We start from the raw sequence: 21,518 nt of genomic DNA, 5'->3' as shown, positions 1-21,518 counted from the left end.
AAGAAATTGAGAATAAAGTCCATTTTCTATTTGTATAAGCGATCCTGAAAAGCAGAGTGTATCCATCAGCTGGGTATTAGATAGTATCATAAAGAGAGCATGCAGCCCGCACCGCTGTGAGCTTGGTAGGTATCGAAAACAAATTCATATCATGGCTCAGCATGACTTTCTATCATCTAATTAGTGAATCCTCTTTCTTAGAAGGGAACATGCCATGAAAGTTTGTTTGCTGTGACATCAAGAGATCTCCACTCACAGTTTGAGGTTTGCTTAGTTCAATGAATGAAAAGTGGGAGCATATATTTCTGACAGCTTTGAAAATTAAGCTGCTTCTAGTCATATTCATAATGTATATTTGTAGGTCATCATATCATATGTGAATCAGACTGAGAAGTACAATGGACTATGTTTAGTGTCGCTGCTCTGTCCTATTCAATAAAAGGAAGAGTTGCAATACCAAACACAACCATAGACTAGAGTCAGGGAGAACATAAACTCTCTGCTGCCTGCGACAAGCTATAGAACACCCTCCATCCAGTAGTTTTTTTTAGCAAGTGGGTTCTCCGCTCCACTTTTCTGCTGACATTAGGTGTCAGTTCTTGCCTTGTAGCAGGTGACTGCACCTGTGATGCTTCCCCCCATCTTGCTGCAGGTGGTACCGCCTGAGGCAAGAGTCCCAACTTGCCTCATGGCTGGTGCACCCCTGACTAAAGTGGCACTGGTTCTTAGAAACTCATAACCGACGTCTATTTAGTTGTTAATTATTTTTCACTTAAAGCTCCAAACCTATTTCAGTGGAGCAGTTAAGTTCAAGCTTCGTCAAGCTATTGGAGGCTTCAAAAGAAGTGATTCTTGCCACAGTTATTTTGGCTTTTTTTGAATTCTATGTTTTAAAGAAACAACAAAATATATTTTACCTGTAGAGGTACAACATTTTCAATGGATCTCTCAAAAAATATGGTAGGATAACGAGATAAAAGGAAACCCACAATATCCACGAGTTCGTTAAGCACAGTTTACAGCATGAGGGATCCAAGAATTGGCTTCAGTCCACGCATCAGTCAGTTGTTAGGTCTCTCACATATTTCATCTTTTAATGTTCACAATTTTGTAAGATTTCCTGCTCTACTGAGAATTACAGCTTCTTTCCATGTTTTTATTCAATTTTTCTCCAACATTGTTTTTGTCCATGTGCTATCCATTGATTCAATGAATTGGAGATGGACAAATTAATTTCTATAAGCTCACACAGCCATGTTCTTTATGGTCCCATGTGTGAGTCCACTTCCCAAGCTGGAAAAACTGAAAGCAAGTCCTATTCCTGGCTATGTTTGTGGCTTTTGCCGTTTTTTCTACTGCCGATGACCACAAGTCTGTGCACAGGTAGGCTAATGCATAGAAAATTGCCTTTCCCCATTTACCGCCTGTTGGTAGTTTTGTTTCCCGACAGTACACTAAATCACAACCACATATTCAAACTAAGAAATATTTTAGACTGACTTCCCTAAACCTGCAAATAGTTAAGATGCCCTCATTAAACAAGATTTTGGTTAAGTAATTCTGTTTAAAGGGAACCTGTCATCAGCAACTGGCCTAATAAACTACTATCAGTATATTGTCAAGCAGCTTAATACCTTCTAGTTTTTGTTTCTTTCATGGTCCAGTGTGGTGGCCTCATCAAGAAAATCAACTTTGAAGTGAGATATAAGTTGGTTGTATAAAGTTGAGGTGGAGAGTTTAACACTGAAGTCAAGATAGAGAGCTTGGACCGCCTCCTCCTCTGTGTTTGACATCATGTATCATGCATGATCATCAATTATAGTGAACGGGGCTTTCTGAGGAAGAGAGAGTTTGACTTCAGTGTTAAAATCTCTGCCTCCTTAACTTTGAAGTGAGATTTAAAATGGTTGTATAAAGTTAAGATTTTAACACTGAAGTCAAACTCTCTCTTCCTCAGAAAGTCCCCTTCACTGTAATTGCTTTTCCTGCATGATGAATGATGTCAAACACAGAGGAGGAGGCGTTCCGAGCTCTCTATCTTGACTTCAGTGTTAAACTCTCCACCTCCTTAACATTATATAACCAATTTACATGTCACTTCAAAGTTTATTTTCTGAATGACACCACCGCACTGGATCATGAAGCAAACATGATCTGGAAGGTGTTCAGCTGCTTGGCAACACACCGGTAGTGGTTTACTAGGTCAATTTCGGCTCATAGCCTCCCTTTAAGTATTTAAATTTTAGCAAGATCGGCCAAATATCCACCAACTGTTGAGGAGGTGTGGAGTGGAATTTCAGCATACTTCTTTCTTTGCTTCTATGTCTAATGTTGCTTTATCTCTCACATATGCCCATATATATGGAGGAGTTTGGAAGAACAGCTATAGACTGACAGCTATCAAAGGTTTTCTCTTATACATTAATTAAAAGATCTCTTGTATTTGGCACCTTACTGACCATTAGTTCAGTGACTTAGCACTCTTTGGGGCACATATACTTACCGTTCCTGCACGTTCCCCGATCCAGAGTGTTTGAAGAGAATTAACTGTGCCGCGATTCACTAAGATCGTGCGCCCGATATACTGCACGTGTTGCTTCCCCGCTGAGGTCCACCGGAGTTCACCAGCTTCTTCCCAGTGCATGTAAGTGCATGGCTTGCGACACAATTTTTAAGTTAAATCCCGCACTCTGTCCGAATCAGTCGTATAGTCCGACGACCCACTCCCCCCACCCGATTTCTGCTCCAAAATCCGATCGCGTGCAACACAATCCCCTTCTAAATCCCTGTCCCAGTGGCGCGATCCCCGAAAACGGTGGAAAACCCAGTGGAAATGTGCCCACAGGACCCTTGGTAAATAAGCCCCTCTGTCTTTTAGGGTCCCTATTATTGGGCCAAACATTGTGATCTGTCACTTCAGATAATTGGCCATGTTAAATTTTGAAAAGAAAATCTACCGCTGGTATGTTGGGTGATTTGCATTTTATTATATAATCTTATAGATTCTAGATTATCAGCAGCGCATCTCCTAGGATTATGTGCTAACAAATGCATTATCTACACGGATCAACAATCGAGTCATTTCCATACATTAATGATGATTGCTACATTTACCACATGGCAAAGGAGGTGGGCACCATGCGTTCCTTGCATTGCCTGTCTCTGATTATTGCCATCCAATTGAATCCATGTAAAAGGGCCTTCAGACCGTAGTAGAAACTCGAACTAACAATTCGCCATCTGTATGAAATCCATAATTATCTTTAGCTTTGTAAAAGCCGCACAAACCAATAATACTGTTTGTGAACACAGGAAAGTCCCCCTGCTTGTTAACCACGTCTTTCTTTTACAAGCATTTTACAGCAATCTTCTTTAAATGAAGCGCATTCTTAAAGGAAGTTTAAGTAATTTGGAACAAAGGAGAATAAGTATACAGAAGTACAGATGCTAATGATAGCGCTGAGTGGATAATGGAGAATAGTGGATTTAAAGTGACTGACATAAATTATAGATTGTAAACAGTGTGTGGGGGATATGTTATAACGGAGCCTCATTTAAATTAAGACGGGGATTTTGCTCCTCAGCAGATTATGTGCCTTCATTAAGTTTTAAAATCGCCTTTATAATGTTTTATTAAAATCTCTTGACAAGTCATCCATAGGGAAGTGAAAAAATGAAGTCTGCAATTGTTCTAGGTGCCATTACGCTGTCCAACTGTTGCGTCAACTCTAGCGCTAAGAAAAATGCTATAGGTTTTTATTTGTTACTGTGACATGGTAAACCCAGAGATGGAGTAACTGTAAGGCAGAATCTAACACTGACATGTCTTCTGGTGCCATGCACTTAAAAGGCGCCATTCTACTTTTTCAGTAGTAGGGTGAGGTATACCATCTTAGCTGCGGACATGGGTTCAAGTCCCATCCAGGTCAACATTTGCAAAGAGTTTGTATGTTCTCTCCGTGTTTGCGTGGGTTTCCTCCGGGTCCTCTAGTTTCCTTCCACACGCTAAAACATACTGGTAGGTTGATTAGATTAAGGGACAGGGACTGATTTGACAAAACTCTGTGCAGCGCTTCTTAATCTGTGTGCACTACATAAATAATAATTATAAGTATAATAATTATAAATAATTATAGAAATAAGCTAAATATTTAGCACAAGAAAAGTCCACAGCAGCAGAGTTTTTACCAGTGTTTCTAAAACTGGATGGGTGCTGAACCTTGGGTTCAAGCTAGGAGCCCTTATGGAGTTCCCTTGTGGACTTAGATGTGCTGCCTTTTATTTTTTTTGGATATCTGCAAGGTCTATTACCTTGAACTGAAGTCCAAAAATAGTGGTAATAGGGGTGATTGTATTTCACTGCAACGTTTCGGTGTTGCCATCTTTTTTGAAAATGGATATGCTGCCTTTTACTATTTTGGTTATAAGCTAGCTATTCACATTGAATTTTACTCGTTGAGTACTGTCCAATACCAGGGATTGGCAATTGGACAAATGTCTGATTTTGCACTGGTACCTTAATACTGTTTAGGCTTCTAAAGAAGGCTTTAACCCTACACTTTTTAATGTACACATCTCCAAGGAACCTTGAAATTAGACTTCAATAGAATTCTGTAATTCCAATCTCATACTGTATAATTTTTTTAATCAGATTACAAATTATATGGATATAACTTAGTCATTGGTTCTAGAGGATGAACTATATAGGCTCAGTTCACACCTGCATTCATCAGGTTCCTTTCAATTATGAAATAGTGGAAAAAACGGCACAGCACCTTTTTTTTTAGGCAACATTGAAGTATTTTGGGGAAAGAAGGTGAATTGAGACATATCTTTAACCTTACGTTCTTAGTTTCCATTGCACTCTCCTTAAATGGGGATTATAAAGAGAACCCTGATGCTGGTGTGAACGGAGTCTATATAAGACAAATATAGGGGCAGAGGGCAACCAGTGGATCCACAGTGAAGTATGGAGCGGCAAGGGCTCCACATTTTACTCTCCTACCACTCAATTCTGTTCATTAAGCCTTATATTTTCAAATATTCATTCAATATAAAGAGGAACATTTAAAAAAAATCAGGTATATTTATTATGTAAAATATTTAAAATAATGTGTGTTTTCTATTTTAATCAACTTCTATTTTCCTGTTTCAAAACCCATGTGTGAAAAGACCCTTTAATTGATTGATGACTTTTTCTGTGTAAACTCTTCAGTAACACTATCTTATCTTAAAGTCTTGGAGTCCTGTAAGGTCTCTCTGATATATTTGTACCAACTAAGTGGGGAGACATTTCCATCTGTTTACATTTTAAGTGAAGAAACTGATAAAATTTCCCATATCCTACATGAGATCGTCTCTTATTTACTTCTTTGTTTGAGCAGAAGTGCGAAACATTTACATGATCAATATCTGCTGCTTTCGGAGATTTTTTTTTTTGCTTCTGCTGACAAGTGTGAATATATTGATTTGGCTATTTACTATTTTTATTCTGTTTCTGGCCAGTCGATAAGCAAGATCAAGAGCATACCTTTTTTTTTGTATTGTGTCTTGTAGTTCACTCTCAAGATACAATTTTGATTAATCACAAATGCTCCTGGGGTCACGGAGAGCAAATGTGTTTGTGGAGTGTCAGCTGAGGCTGTCAGATAAATATCTTAAGCTCCACCAGGGTTCATGCCACAGCTCCAGGCTTTGCCCAACGTCTCCCCTTGTTGAGGGAGATAACAGCCCTGCTAGAGGCAACTTAAAGGTTCTTCAACAAAAAAGGCTGACCTTGCCACTTATGACTGTGAGAAATTATTAAGTTTACACAGTATAATCTATCCCTTATAAATGTGAGCACTATTGGCATAATTAATCAATACTCATTACTTTGTATGCTGGGAAAGCTTTGTTCTATCATGCTTTAAAGGAAAACGCACATCAGTCATTAAACGTGAAATTGAAAGAGAGAGACAAAACAGCTGACCGCACGTAGCCCTTTAACTACATGTGTCCTTTCTGCTTTGGCTTCTTTCTCACCCCATACACAACCCTACCGATATGCAACCTCCACTCTATAGCAATCACATGTTTGCCCTATGTAATAGTTTTTGACAACTGCAAATATCGCATCTCCTACTCTTGTTACAAGGGCAATCTGGAAGTAGGGGCCATCGCTGAGATCTTTGAAGATGGAAAGTGATTCATCCACCAGAGTACTATTCTCTACATTTTTCCTAAAATATCTACTTTTAATGTGCATGTTTAAGACCAACTTTATTGCTTTTTAACATTTGCTTTTAACACGTTTTTAGAGAAATGTTTGTAAGATTTCAGATAAATGCACTATGTAGCATTCAGCTTGAAATAAGATTCTAGATTGTTTTCTATACCTTTTTATACGGTTGTATTTTCACTCATCATGAGAGCAAGAAACCTTTTCAAAGTATCCAGGATGGAAGTGTCTACACGTCTCTTGGCATGTAAAAAAAAAAGAAAATTTTTGGTTGAGGCATGTGTGCTGGGGGACAGGGAGTTACCAGCAAGGTCTAGTTCATACATTGAAGATTGCGCTCCACCCTTCATCAGATTTGCCTTTTCAATGGAAGCTTTCCAAAAGGTGCCTTCCATACTTGTTTCCGTAAGAGAAACTGAAGCTGAACTGAAGACCTTCCATATAGAGTTCCCATTTTGCCCTTCTATTATGGAACACCATAGTGGAAAATTAATCGGCGGTGGGAACTTGCCTTTAGCCACTTTTAGATGACACAGGGAACAGTCAACTTAAAAATTTGCCCACAATAAAGTATAGTCATGGTTAATCTCTGGTATCTGTTGTCTCATTATGGGAATCACTTTCAATAGTGTTGTGACAATATTACTCTGATTGCCCCCCAAAAATTCATTGTACCTTTCACGGTGGCCAAAACCAACAACTTTCGTGGGATTGATGAACTTTTCAGAGAACTGTTTGGTTGGCTTATTTTTTTGGAGAAGATAGGATTGGCCGTGTTGAATTTCCATATATATCCGACATATAGCCAACAGTTGGTCAAAGTGGATATGCATGAGGACTTAGTGAGCTGTTGGTCAACAGCTACAGCTCTACTTTTAAGATGTTCATAAACGACCATCAAAGAGTGGCGAAAGACAAACCTAATCCATGGTCTCAAAACCAGTAGTTTGTGCCAGACAAGGATCATCATTCCTAATGATGGGGTTATTACTACTAACCCTCTGGAAACATTCACTGCTTCACCAGCAGACATCTATTTGACCTTCATTAATTTGTACTTTCTTTGTTGAAGAATGTAGAATGTGTCAGACTACCGCAGAGATTGTGTTATTGATTTTCAAATACATGGAACGGAGAGGAAAACAGTGTGTATGCTATGTGAATGTCTAGTAGTGAGGTGAGCAGAGGGGTCAGAGGAAGGCAATGCAGGTAATATCCCTGAGTGCAGGTATTTTAGAGGAAGAGTTAAAAATGTGTTTAATAGACTGGTTATAGAGATGATATACACCAAAGTTGTTTGTAGAAAAAAAAATTATATATGTGGTGTTCCTAAGTGTTTTTAATACATTTTATTTGTTTTTCAAAAGTAGAAAACTTGTAACTACTGACATAAAACACAACGGGGCAGATTTATCAACCTGTCTGAAAGTCAGAATATTCTCAGTTGCCCATGGCAACCAATCACAGCTCTCCTTTGAAATATTCATGTGCACTGGTAAAATGAAAGCGGTGCTGTAATTGGTTGCAATGGGCTACTAAGAATATTCGGACTTTCAGACAGCTTGATAAATTTGCCCCAACAAGTCAATAACATGAGGTGTTGAGATCAACAATATTAATTGATGATAACAAACAGTAGTTCTTTTATTACCAATGTTTTGTGGTTATTGGTTTACAGTTGAAAGGATAGTGCATGGGGATGGGGAGTTCATCATCTCCCTTAGGGTTCACCCACTGTCCAATCACCTGGGGGATGTAGGACATCCATCTAATACGGCTGCAATACCAGATCTCCTCATATCAGTTATCATTTATGGCTACTGTTTCGCAGTTGAAAAGCCCTGAAGTGCTCCCATGTTACACCGTGTCGTCAATTTAAAAGGGGCCCCAGCTCCACAATTTCACCCCTGTCCATATGTGAGATTATAAAAGTTTTCCATTTCCTTAGAAAGCTCTTCGTTTGTTTCTCTTTATGTCTCAGTGTTTCTAACCTGTTTGTCCATATTGCATATCTCAATTGGGCTATGACTTCTGATATAGCCGGTTTTATCCAATGGTTCATGATGCATCTCTTGGCCACCAGCAAGAGTGCATGTAAGTCTGAACGTGTTCCTAAGTGTTAACAACCTCTCTCTGCCTCACCGTAATTTCTCTCCATAAATCTACCAATTTACAGTAATGTACAATTACATTTTTGGAGCCATAGCTTTACTCACTGGCTTCTCTTTAAGAAAGGCCCTTTTTTTCATTGTGATTGGATGGTAAAGGGTGGGGCCAGAAGAGAGAACCATAAGCATATCTTTAGTGAAAAAACACATTGTACTTCCAAAAAATATATAATGTACATGATTCTGACAATAACTCCATCATAGTTCTGCCTTTGACACTCATTGCTTTTTTTCCCTAAGATGATTGACTTATTGACTTAATTGTATTTACTCTTTCATTTTTCAACTTTCAAAAACACGTGAATTGTGAAATAATTGGTATTCACAAAAAAACCTTAAGGAAAAAAATTACTCTAAAACCTATAACTTTTTTTTCCCACTAAGGACATATTTTTGCAATAAAAGTGTAGCTATCCATTGATCAATGTTAGTTTTATTTTTTGTTTCTTTTTATTCTTTTTTTTGTTGTTTTTGGAGTGGACTTGACTATACATTTGTCTAATCATATGCTAAATATACTTTAAATGCTAACATTGTTGGTCAAGACATCACATAGGGTTAATGGGTGTCCCTATTCTGCAGAGGAGACAACCATTCAAATTGTGGTTTAACCCTTTACATGTCATAGTTAAATGTGAATACAAGATCTAAAAGGTCAGGTCACCTTCAGTTTGTTATCTCTGATCACTGTTGTCTGTTTTAGCCAACAACCACTGCTAAGAGCCAAAACCAGTGGTAGATCTCTGATCTAGAAGTATGGCATGCTATCTCCCATACATAATATTAGGTCATGCTGATAGAAGGGTGGTCATCTTGCTTTTACCTGAATTGTTGTTATAAAAAGTTTTCCTCCAATTTTCAGTAAAACAAAACAAAATTTCAGTACCCGCTATTAGAAAGATGCAGTCAGTTTTTTATTTGTAAGTTTTATATTTTAAAGGCCGACTTCTAAAAAAAAACGATGGAATTGCCTTCTAAAAACTACTCAATAAGGCGCTCTCCCCGTTATCTTTGAGCTCTCAACATGAGGAAACTTTTATATTTGTGAACACGACGTGAGAATAGAGTCTGTAAGTTTTAGCAGGTCTATCTGATATTAATGTGTGGGACTCGGAGACAAGCCCACTGGAGTTTGTAAGAGCAGAAGGCAAGAATAATAAGACTGTATACAGTAATACCTACAAAACACAGAAAATCTGTCTCTGTTTTGTAGTGCTAAAGGCAAAACCTTGTGTCATATGGTAGTGCATAAATAAATAAAGTCTCTGCAGACTATGTGCACTTGTTATAAAAATGTTCTTCCCTACCATCCTAACATAATCCTTACCTTAACTTTAACAAAGCTTCCACTATCAATCGGTACATGCAATAAATTATAATGTTGGCACCCTCTAAAATAAACGACACATCTGTGACCAACTCTCACCAGATTTCATAAAAATGAGACCTTACATTAACTTCTATCCTTCTACTCACGATTGGGTTGTAGCAGTACATGGCAAATGTTAGAATTGGAGCCCCTTACTGCCCGGCTTAATCATCTGATGGAAACTCTTGATAAGTTTTGGTCACTTTGGGATACAAGGGTTTCTTATGGATTCTTTGACCTCTTCTATAACTATGGTTTTCTACCTATATTTGTTTTATACAATCAACCCTTCCCTAGTACCGTTCTTCCTCATTGTTTGTATTTTCTTTGTCTTCTGCAAATATTTGTTTAATTTGTGTTTTTATTTATTAATTTTTGTTTTGGGCTTTATCTTTATCTTTTGATTATTACATTGTCCTGCACACTATATAGCACGTAACTCACTGTATCTTGACTTTGTTGCTATTAACAAAAAATATAGTTATAAAAAGCACAATTATTTTATGCAGCTTTATTGTAATAGACAAAAATTTAACAATTGGTTGAGAAACAGAAGTTAACATATTGCAGTTGCAAGGAGTTGCCTAAGTTACACGCTGTCCATTTCAGCAAATCACCTACCATGCTATAATAGACTAGGTAGTTAGAGGCAAAAAAAAATACACTGCCCAGGGGAATCTGCAACTGGATTTACTAGATTCCAGGTTGTAATTCCCTTTAATAATAATTGTTTTATTCTTTTAAAATGCATTGAAATATCTTTACTACAACTTTGCAAAGACTTTATTTTTTTGTCTCCGCCCCCCCCCCCCCAATTATACCTATAATAAGCTGCCGCCCATCATTAGACCACCCCTTTAAAAGGCCAATTTTCTGTAAAAAATTGGACAGGCTGTTCAAAGAGGTTTCACTATACCTCTATAATGATCTATAGATGGTTTTATTTTAATTACACCCAAGAGCGTAAGAGTTTTTACTATATTTTGAATACAGCTGAAAAGGAAGTGTGTGAGGAGCATTGGTAAACCTTACCTGTACTGTTGCTGTAGAGGACATGGGTGAGATGCTTTATAAGTCTTGTATCTCGGCTTTTCCAAGACTAGAGCAGAGTTTAGACAATCCCCAACTTAAGAACACCTGACTTAATGGGTAAGGGTTCACAAGTAGAGTGTTGGCGTTGTGGGTCAGTTGAGGCAGGGTTTTTTCACATGGTCTTGAGTTGCCCAAAAATTACCCCCTTTTGGGAAGGGATCCACCAGAGGATGGAACAGCGGATAGGCACTAAATTTGAGGGGTCGGCCAGGGTACTGATTCTTAACATGATCAGCTGCGACCTTTGTCCAGGTTTGGGGAAACACCACATTGTAGCAATCGGTAGACTCTCGCTTCTTGCAAAGGTGATGATCGCAAGAATGTGGAAGTCCACTATGTGCCCAACCATACAGCAATGGGAAGCATTATGTAAAAAAGTTGAAAAATATGAACAAATACTCTCTATGCGCAGTAAGAAAATTAAAGACTGGGAAAAGATCTGGGTATACCAGACCAATAGTTAGCAAGAATTAGGTATAAAGACGAGTTACTCTCTCTACTTCCGGCTTGGGGTGGTTTGGGAGGGAGGGTAGAAGAGGATAGATTATTGTATAAGGGTTATAAGATACAACTAAAAAAGAAAAAAAGAACACCTGGCTTACAGATGACCCCTAGTTACAAACTCACCTCTCTGCCCTCTGTGACCTTTGGGGAAGCTCTGTGGATGTTGGTAATTTACTGAAGTTTAGCACCAGGCTACAATGATCATCTGTGAGGTGTTTCCAATGAAGCTATATGCTTAATCCTTGTTCCCTTATCAACCCAAAATTTTTACAACCCAATTGTTACAGACACCAAAAAAATTTTTGATGGGGTTACACTTACCAAATACAGGCGGTCCCCTACTTAAGAACACTCGACTTACATACGACCCCTAGTTACAAACGGACCTCTGGATATTGGTAATTTATTGTACTTTAGTCCTAGGCTACAATAATCAGCTGTAACAGTTATCACAGGTGTCTGTAGTGAAGCTTTAGTGTTAATATTGATTCTTATGACAACCCAACATTTTTAAAATCCAATTGTCACATAGACCAAAAAAGTTCTACCTGGGATTACAATGTAAAATATACAGTTCCGACTTACATACAAATTCAACAAACCCACAGACCCTATCTTTTATGTAACCCAGAGACTGCCTGTATACCAGTTAAGAGCAAGACTATAGAACCTATCTTGTACGTAACTCAGGGACTGCCTATATAAGGATACAAACTACAATTTTTTTCAAAAAAATAAATTTTATCCAAAATTTAGCTGTTGGTTTCTTTTGTTTTGATATTGAAAATCTTAGTTTTTACCACTCTTAAAATATCACTTATACGATATTGTATATGCTGCGATTATAATTTCAGTTTTCTCCTAAGGGAGAGTGTCCCTGTTCTCCATAGAAGTGCACTAATCTTTTTTTATTATTTTTCCATTAGCTGTATATGTTTCGATGGTAAGCACATGCTCTGGAGGGGTTTTACACTCATTACTTAATCCCTTTAGTGATAAGACTATTTGTAATCTTTCATACACAGGCACTCTATTATCCAACACTTTTTCTCCCTATTTTCTGCAGAATAATTATGCTGTCATCATTAGTCAAATAGATAAAAAGAGACAATAGGAATTAAATAATTATAAAACTACTCTGAAACTCCTAATTTATTGTATGTCTCTACATCTATACTCTAATTCCTTTTAAGATCACCCGCTAACTCACAAATGCAGCCACTCTTATCCTAAATTAAAAAACCCTTACACATAATTGCCAATTTAATCCTTACAGCTTCTGTGTGCTGCAGGCATGGACAGCCTACAATTCTGGGCATCATGGGAGTTTTGCTATAGTAGGAGGGAAATGCTACTAGTGCAGTCTAGATTTTTCTCAAATTGCTTTATTACTACAAAAAACACACTTCGCCCATAATCCCATAAAACCATAATACTCTAAATGGCTTTAAAAAAGTAAATCTTCAATGAATCATAATGTCATAATGAATGAATGAATTATCTGCAAAATACCCTAACAAGGGTGAGTCTCTATGTTTTACCCAGATGGTCAGCGAGGGCCAGGAAAATGTGCTTGTCTAGAGTTTCATTAAAATAAAGAAAGAAATAAAATTCTAAAGAAGAGCTAGAAGGTCAGTAACATGTATGGAAAACTAAAAAGTACAACACTATGGGGCAACATGTTTTGAAAGTGGCTGAAGTCTTAATCAGGTTTACAGTTTGGATTAAAGTCATACATTGCATTTAGAAACGTATATTTTCAAGAAATGCACCTTTCTGTATATCGAAGATTTACCTTACGTTTTCCCTCTGAAAAGCAGGAATAAATTATGGAGGAACTTTATCAAGTGTTGTTCTCAATGGCGTTATATGACTGACCTTATTTTCACAAAAGGTTCGCAACATTTTGATTTAGGCCCAAGATGCATGATAAAAAACACTACTTACCTTATGGACCTCTGCTTTGCTAATTAACAATCGCCGCCAAAGGGACCCGCCCCATCAATTCAATAGCTAATCAAGTAAATCTTGTCGGTCAAAGTGGATGGTGGAGAGCAGCACAGATGTGATTTTTGGAAAAGATAAAAATGTGCTTCCCTGTCAACTAAGGAGGGTGTTCTACACCAGAAATTATTTTGTATATAGGTCTAGTGATCCATGGCATTGTCCTAATGCAGGATAAATACATTCGTCCATGATTTTGTCCTCTGCTACCAAACTTCTACCCAATTGTACAGAAGATTTTTTTCCAACAAACTTTTTGTCTGTGGGATTCACCGGTCTAAACACTAAACTGCTGGACTGAACTCAGCATGTCAGTTTAGTAGGCCTACGTTCTAGATGGGATTTGGCAACAAACTTGCTTGTGTACAACTAACCTTAGCTTATTTGTTAGGACCTTTGGCGTGGATATTGACTGTCAATCCATTAGAGACTTGGTTTTCACAAATACCTAGTTAAAGGAAATCGTTTCCTCTTCACCTTGATCCCAACGATGTCCGTCGCTAGTCTTGAAACAACGGGATCACCTAGAAAAGAAAGGCACGGGAACAAGATGTCCAGCGCTCCAGGCTGCTAATTATGTAAGCCCCCGCAACTTCCGGCATGTCAGGCCTAGCGACGGACATCGCTGGGATCTAGGTGAAGAGGAATGATTTTCTTTAATTTGTAGCTTATTTTCTATTTTTTCTCACCTTACAACTTATTCTTCTATTTTACATAACATCAAGATAACTGCGAGAGGAAAGTGAAACTAGTAGCCATTGTTTGGGAGAGTCAAAGGTCAGAGTCCACAACAATATTCAAAGTGTCCCAGAAGTTTAGTTTTATCATGTAAAATTCAGGAGTCTGGTAGGGTACTGGACATAATGCCCATAAACCAACCTGTTCTGTGGCAAGCTTTGTGGTTTTTTTTTCTTTGTACATGAAGCTCCATCTCTCTTGCGTCGTAGTCATACAAAAGAATCAGTTCCTTCATGAGACTTCTTTTTCATCTCTACTTTCGAATCCTGTTAATGACTTTAGTAAAGGTCTCAGATGAAATAATTTGCAACTTTGAGCTGCTATTAATGATTATTCATGTACATTTTGTTGGTTGATTAAAAAACACAGTCTTTGTAGTGATTGTAGCTCATAGCAAAATCTTTCCGAGCAACAAAAGGATTAACAGTTGGTATGACACTAGAGATTGTGGTATCCGTTTATTTCTTAGGGCTATTTTGGCTTCTTCAGAACATTAGATCGTTCTATAATCTCTGGCATCTAGTCTCTTTATACCAATACCAAATGGAAATGAGCACATTGAGGTCTGTAAAGTTGTGTTCGTTCTCTTGAGTTACACAGTTGTCCTCATTATTCCTTCTGTTTTGCTTAGCACATTTTAGACTTGCGTAGTGTGCTGCGATTCTGTGAGGTCTCTTGGAAAAAAAAATCTGTTAATTGCTTTATAGATGTGTTTCTGTAATTGTATGGGGGGGGAGCGAAATTTTTATGTATATCTAGATACTTATAATGTGCATTTAGATGGACTTCTCAACATAAGGTGTAAAATTATTCTAGGGGACGTTCATATTTTGTCCCTTGGCATAATGTGGGATTTGTACCATAGGGTTTGAATTATTCTTGGTGAAACTCCTAGTCACTCCCTACTGAGCAATTCACCTGATATGACTTGTCTTGTTCTTTACTGTCTGTCATTTTCTAAGCTTTTAGATTTGGTTACTATCCATTTGAAAGGTAAATGGCACTTTTCATGAAAAAAAGGCAACCCTTTACACAGAAAGACAATTGCATTTATTTTTGTGAAACTCCCACATTTCTTACCTGCTTGGCCCCATGCAACATCCACTCTGAGCTCCTCAGTAAAATATTAATTTTCAAAAAGCAAGGGTGGGGAAAATAAGAGTGACATCTCCCAGGACACAGATCATCACAAAGCTACCCTCAATTCCCATGATGCACTTGGCAGTGTGCGGGATTTAAAATGCACCAATCATCACACACTTCCAAGTGGACAATCCCCCTGTCAGGAATTAGTAACATAAAGCAGGAACAGCAACATTTATACACGAGTGAAGAATGTGCACTGATGAAATGAGTGTGCATAGGATTCAGAAGTGTGCACAATGTTGCAGGGGCGTGGCCAGGCACTGGATATGTATACATAGAAGTGGAAGGTAGACCGATCCGACCAAAAAAACTGAAATCTAAGAAAAGAAACAGGCTATAGCTGGTTGATGGATTGGATCACGTTTGCAAGGGAAACAATAGCCGACAGAGAACATACACTCCACTAGACCTACAGCATAGCAAGAAAGAGAATTATATGACACCTACACTTACGGAATGTTATTCTATAGCACTAACTACAATACTATCCCCTTTGGAAAGATATTTGGTCTGAATGTAGCGTAGAATTTTGAATATGATTCATGTATATCTATCTCCTAAGTCTCCTCCCCGTAAATTGTACGCTCTTGCGAGCGAGACCTTCACTTCTATTATTCCATCTGACTGTTCCTTGGTAATTTCTTATTTAGTATCCCGCTTATGCCCCATGATTGAAGTGCTGTGAAATATGAGTGTGCTGTAGAAAGATTTTTTAATATTTCATTATTATACAGAAAATGGCTGCACATTTCTAAGTATATCACATGGAGTGTTTTATGCAGCATGAATTATTCCACATAAAACTATATTTTTAGAAAAATAACTTTCTCAAATACAGTGAGTAGTGACAGACCAATCGTATGGACATAAGTGGGCTCCAGGAGGCATGGTAATGGATGTTATAAATATCTACAAGTAGACAATGCACTTTTTCATACCAAAAAATACAATGGAATCAGTACTACTGTAATTCACTACAAAATAGGTATATATTATTATGTATACAAACAATATCATCATCAACATGACTTAAAAACACCCATTAAACCCATTAACCCATTAAAAACACTATCACAAAAGGTGGTAAAGACAAGGTGGTGCACATCATGATCCAACATAGAGTCATAAAGTATCTACCACATAAGACATCAATATCAATATAAATATCATGGGCTGGTCACTGCAAAATAACACAGTATCAAAGATATAAATGCATGTACATATTCAAAAAACATACCAACCAGACTGCATGTTGTATTGGACCAGAGGTGCCACCACACAACCCCGACACACGTTTTCTGGTTTGTAGGTATTTATGGTAATGAATGTTGACACCCTATTGGACTATGGACAACAACACAATCTCTATGCTGGGTCACCTTAATCCATAATGTCTTCTAATGCTCTGATAAAAGCTTGGTTATCACTTGTGACAAGGAAATGGACGATGGTAGACTGGGATTTTAGCGTTAGGACATGTAAATCGAGCACTTTATTGCAGTGTCGGAGGTAAAAGCCTCCCAGAAACATCTCAAAACAATGCTTGCTGTTTGACACGGAATTTCATTTGAACTTATTAAATTCAGACCTAGTGTATACTTATGTTGTCACTGGATGTAAGCACATGAGCATGAATGGCCCAGATTACTTAATTGTCCTGCTGGGGAGGTCATAATCTTTTGGCATTAAGCTGATGCGTCTCATGTAGCCTTAATGGATGCTTAGCCATTTATTCAGGTAAAGACATCAGACAGATGGAAATGGAGTTGGGGGAAGGTAAGTTCATACATATTTAGCCATTTTTAAAGCTTTGTGTGGCCAGTTGTGAGACGGGAGTAAGCGTGCTGCCATATTGACTAGTTATCACAAATATAATCCAATGCTTCATATCTCTAATTTATTGTTAAAATAAAACGTCAATCCCTTGGGTTTAATGATCATCAGAATTTTTTTTATTGATTGTTGTATAGCAATTCAATAATTAAGTTATGTAACGTTTCGGGCCACAATGGGTCCTTCATCAGACAAGGTTTGCAGGGGTAGAGACAAGGAGAATAGCATTACTTCTTGTTTGACAGGAAGCAGATATATTAGTAGCAGTTTATAGCCACAGAAGAAGGAGCGCATCTTCTCTACCGGCCAACCACAGCTACTACTGACTTGCCAAGCAGCATTACCTCTATTCACAATGTCTCTTTTCCTGCAATCCATGTCTGATGAAGGACCCGTTAATGCCCGAAACATTACATAACTGATTATTGGATTCTTATACTACTATCAATTATATCATAGATGCCGTGGAGTGACGTGTATAATCTGATATCATATCCCTAATACTACCTACTGCATAGCAAGGCGGTACTAAATAGGCAAATGTCTTCTTCCTAGAAGGGGTTTCATTTTGATACTTTTTTTTTTCTTGGACCAGTAGGGTAATCCATAGACGATTCCAATGGTAGGACTTCTATTGCTTCAGGTCCAGAATACCCCTACTTATATATAATATAATACTAATAACTGGCTGTACAATATTTTACATTTCTTTCTCTGCTCTTTGGTCTTTATGTTCTCAATTACAGAAAAACATTCCAAAGAATTTCCATAATAAAACCCATACCTTTCTATATAACAGGACGCAGATATTAAAACCAGTTATGAACAAATAACCTTCTACCATCGCTGCTTTTTTATTTGTATTATCCCAGAATAATCATCTTCCACAATGATAAGTCATAAAGTGGTGGAGGACGGGATTTGTACGTTTTTCAGACCCGGCTTATAAATACAATGTGTACTTTAATAATGTATAATGGGTCTAGTGCACTGGGTATACCCAAGTCCATGTCCACATGCTCTTCTATTACTTAGCTGACATTCTTGACTTTGACCTCTTCAGAATTACATTGGAAAGGTGCTGACGATCTCCATCAGGTTGCAATTATAATGTGTCTCTGGACAGTGATGATTTTTTTTTATGGTTTTTATTAAAATAGTTTGTTTAAGTTTTTATGGAATGCACATATACATACCTCCACATTGTTGTGCTTTCAGATGTGTTAAGGTATATGCTTTCTGACATTTCCTTGGTTCATGGCCAAGAGTTAAGGTCATCTGGAGATTGCATTGAAAACACGGCGCAGCTGCTGGACCATTATATAGAACACAGACATTTCGGAGGTTATTTAAACTTGGACGTTATGTGATTTTCTTTTATATGTTTTATGCTTCCTGAGAACTCAGCATTTCAATAAAAGCCTGATCATTTTTATGATGTGGCAAGCAAAAATATCCTCTTATATATTTAGACATAATGGGAATGCAGGTAAAAATACAACAGTAGATACACATTTCTTTTCAGATTGATATTACACAGATTTGTAGAGTAATTGTGAGCACATATCACCTACCCCCAAAAGACCCTTCTCTTTTGACCAGAGTCTCAGGTCATTTCATGTGTTTTCCATCTCCAACTTTGAGGAATCTTACCAGAAAGTGCAAAGGGGTCATCCACATTAAAGCCCATTGTACACAAGTGTGTTCGGAAACTCACTCCGTGCGCTTGCAGGATTTCCCAGACCAAACCTATCACTGAACTGAACAGAGCATGATAGTTGATTTCATGGATTCGAGCTTCAGTTTGGGAAACCCACAATTTTCTTGGAACTCGCTCATGGGCAACGGCTTTCTGGTGTTTTGTCTAAACCTACTAATTTGTATGAGACAGGGCGATAATCCTATATATATATATGGTGGCGCCCCCAATGTACGGTTAGGATATTGCTTGACCAATCCATTTATTCTTTGGCCACATAAGGAGTTGTCTGAAGTGTCTGGCAGCATCTTTTTTTTTTTAAGCTCTTTGAGCCCTGTAACAAGATGGTGGAAAAAAACAGAATATGTGTCAAAACAGTGGGTGTTGAGGCAAAAGATATGGCTTCAAGGTCCTTCCAAAGAGCATTATGTCCCAGAATGCTTCACATTGTTTGTAAGAGAAAATCATTACACTTATATATTGTGTGTCACCTCTACTTTTCATGAAATCTTTCTTGAAGGCAAGTTGACTTGTATGGAGGATTGTTCATGGCATGATCTGTAGAGGTCATTGTGCATGAGATATCAATATTTAAAATTAAAACTTTGTTAGAAATCATGATCATTTGTGCTTACACGATATTTATCATACTTTCTGTGCATTGTAGGAAATGGGACCAGATATTACAAGTCACTCAACGCATGGGTATTTTCTGTAGACCCCATTAGCAAATTTATAGAGGTCAACTAATATGCTTAGTGATGAGCTGGTGGAGATGAACAAAGAAAGGCAATCATTGCATCTACCATAAATGTGTTCAGTAGACCACACAAGCCATGTGTGCTGCATCCATGTAATACTGGACTACCCAAGCGTGTACAACACCCTCTATATAATGCTGTATATGGATTTCTTGTCACTGAGTGCCATGTTATGGCATGTAGACGTATCCAGAGCCATCTCCTATCACAATTGTATCTGCCTTTAAGTGCATGTGACACCCTCTCTTCTGAATAGGATCAAGTCTTATTCCGACTGTCAAGACTGTTTGAAGCCACAGATTCATCTGGTCCTTTGTGGCTGCCATTTTTATCAGGAATTCATAACAGCTTTTGCTGATCTGCCATTTTTACATATCACTGTTTCACTTGTATGATTTCTAGTGAGACAAGCTCAGACCTCGCTCCCTTTTACTCTGTAACAGAGAAAAAAGGAGCCGTCTCCAGTGTCTGCTCTGCCGAGAAGGTTGATTCATGTGTAAATGATCAGTTGCCCTTTATTTGCTTGGCCTGTTGAGAGTACACATTGAGATAAAAAGCTTGGTGGGTCAGGGCTTAGTGTGTGCATGTTTCTCCGGTGGCCACAATGACAGGGGTAGAATTGTTGTCAAAGATTATCAGCCGGGCTATGATGTCTCTTCATTTTAATGCATGGTGTGAACGGAAACCTGAGAAGCTGCACAAAATATGCTGGGTAGTTTCTTGTATTTACAGAGCGGCATCTGTTTATATAGAAGTGTGTATACCTATATATATAGCTAATATATACATGTATAATATATATAAAATGTAAATGCACAATTTTTTTTTCACCTGAGACTATACCTATTCTAGATATGTATTGTTCCCATATAAGTATTTTTTTAAAAATTGTCTCTGAATAAACCTTCGGTAACCTTTTTTGGTGTGTGAGATCAACTCGTGTTCCGTTCCGACAATATAAAAGGACTGCCCGAGCCACAGCCACAGGCTGGAAAAGGTCCTGCTCAGAGTTTTATGGGCAGTGAAACGATACACTGGACCATGGAAACTCCAGTTTTGTGTGTGAGCTCATTGAAAGAAATGGGGATGGATGTTAGCACACAGCAAAAACATATATTTGTGAGCATGCAGCCTTAGTCTATGTTCACTTCTGTGCCATAGATTCCTTTATTCTTCTCTGTTATAGGATCAAAGAATGGAAATACCTGCATGTTTAAAATGATGGATTTCAACAGAGACCAAGAGGTTCCATGTATGACTTCCATAATTTTATCAGATCAATAATAATCAGTGGTCTTTGGTGGAGCCTTCTTATGGAATATCCAGTACAGATATGAGTCGAGCATTAAGCTCTAGAATGCTTGGTGGACTCTAAGTACCTACATAAACTGAAAAAAAAAACAATACTCTTTATGCCCAGAAGATCAACAGAACATTCAAGATCTCTAGGATGGTAGAGTATATAAAACATTGCGGTCTCTTTGAACCTGATGATAGAACATCTATAGCCCTGAATTAAATTGATTGTGATACTTCTGTTGAACAAATTTACATTTTTTGCCAGTCTTGTATTGATATTGGATGTCCTGATCAACTTATGTTTTCAAAGAGGTATTTACTTTTTGGCTTCCAATAAGCACATTAATTCTTCCAATCTATTCAATATATGTTACTCCTTCAATGAGGGAACCATTGCACTATACAAATACAGGTAGTCCCCGGGTTACATACATGATAGGTTCTGTAGGATTGTTCTTAAGTTGAGTTTGTATGTAAGTTGGAACCGTATACTTTATTATTGTAACCCCAGTCAAAAATTTTTTGGTCTCTGTGAAAATTGGATTTAAAAAATTCTGGATTGTCATAAGAACCAGGATTAACAATACATTTTAATTACAGGCACCTTTGATAACTGTTAAAGCTGTTTATTGTAGCCTAGGACTAAAGTACAGTAAATTACCAACATCCAGAGGTCCGTTTGTAA

General features: G+C 37.8%; 1 protein-coding gene across 2 annotated transcripts in view; it reads left to right on the top strand.

Annotated features, from left to right (window-relative positions):
- Positions 1 to 21,518, top strand: part of ARB2A (ARB2 cotranscriptional regulator A) — a 280,920-nt gene that overhangs the window by 238,660 nt on the left and 20,742 nt on the right. The window lies entirely within an intron of this gene.

Source organism: Engystomops pustulosus, chromosome 1 (assembly GCF_040894005.1).
Source record: "Engystomops pustulosus chromosome 1, aEngPut4.maternal, whole genome shotgun sequence".
In the NCBI taxonomy this organism is placed as follows: Eukaryota; Metazoa; Chordata; class Amphibia; order Anura; family Leptodactylidae; genus Engystomops; species Engystomops pustulosus.
The sequence above is the reverse complement of the archived record's forward strand: the minus strand, read 5'-3'. Positions and strand labels throughout refer to the sequence as shown.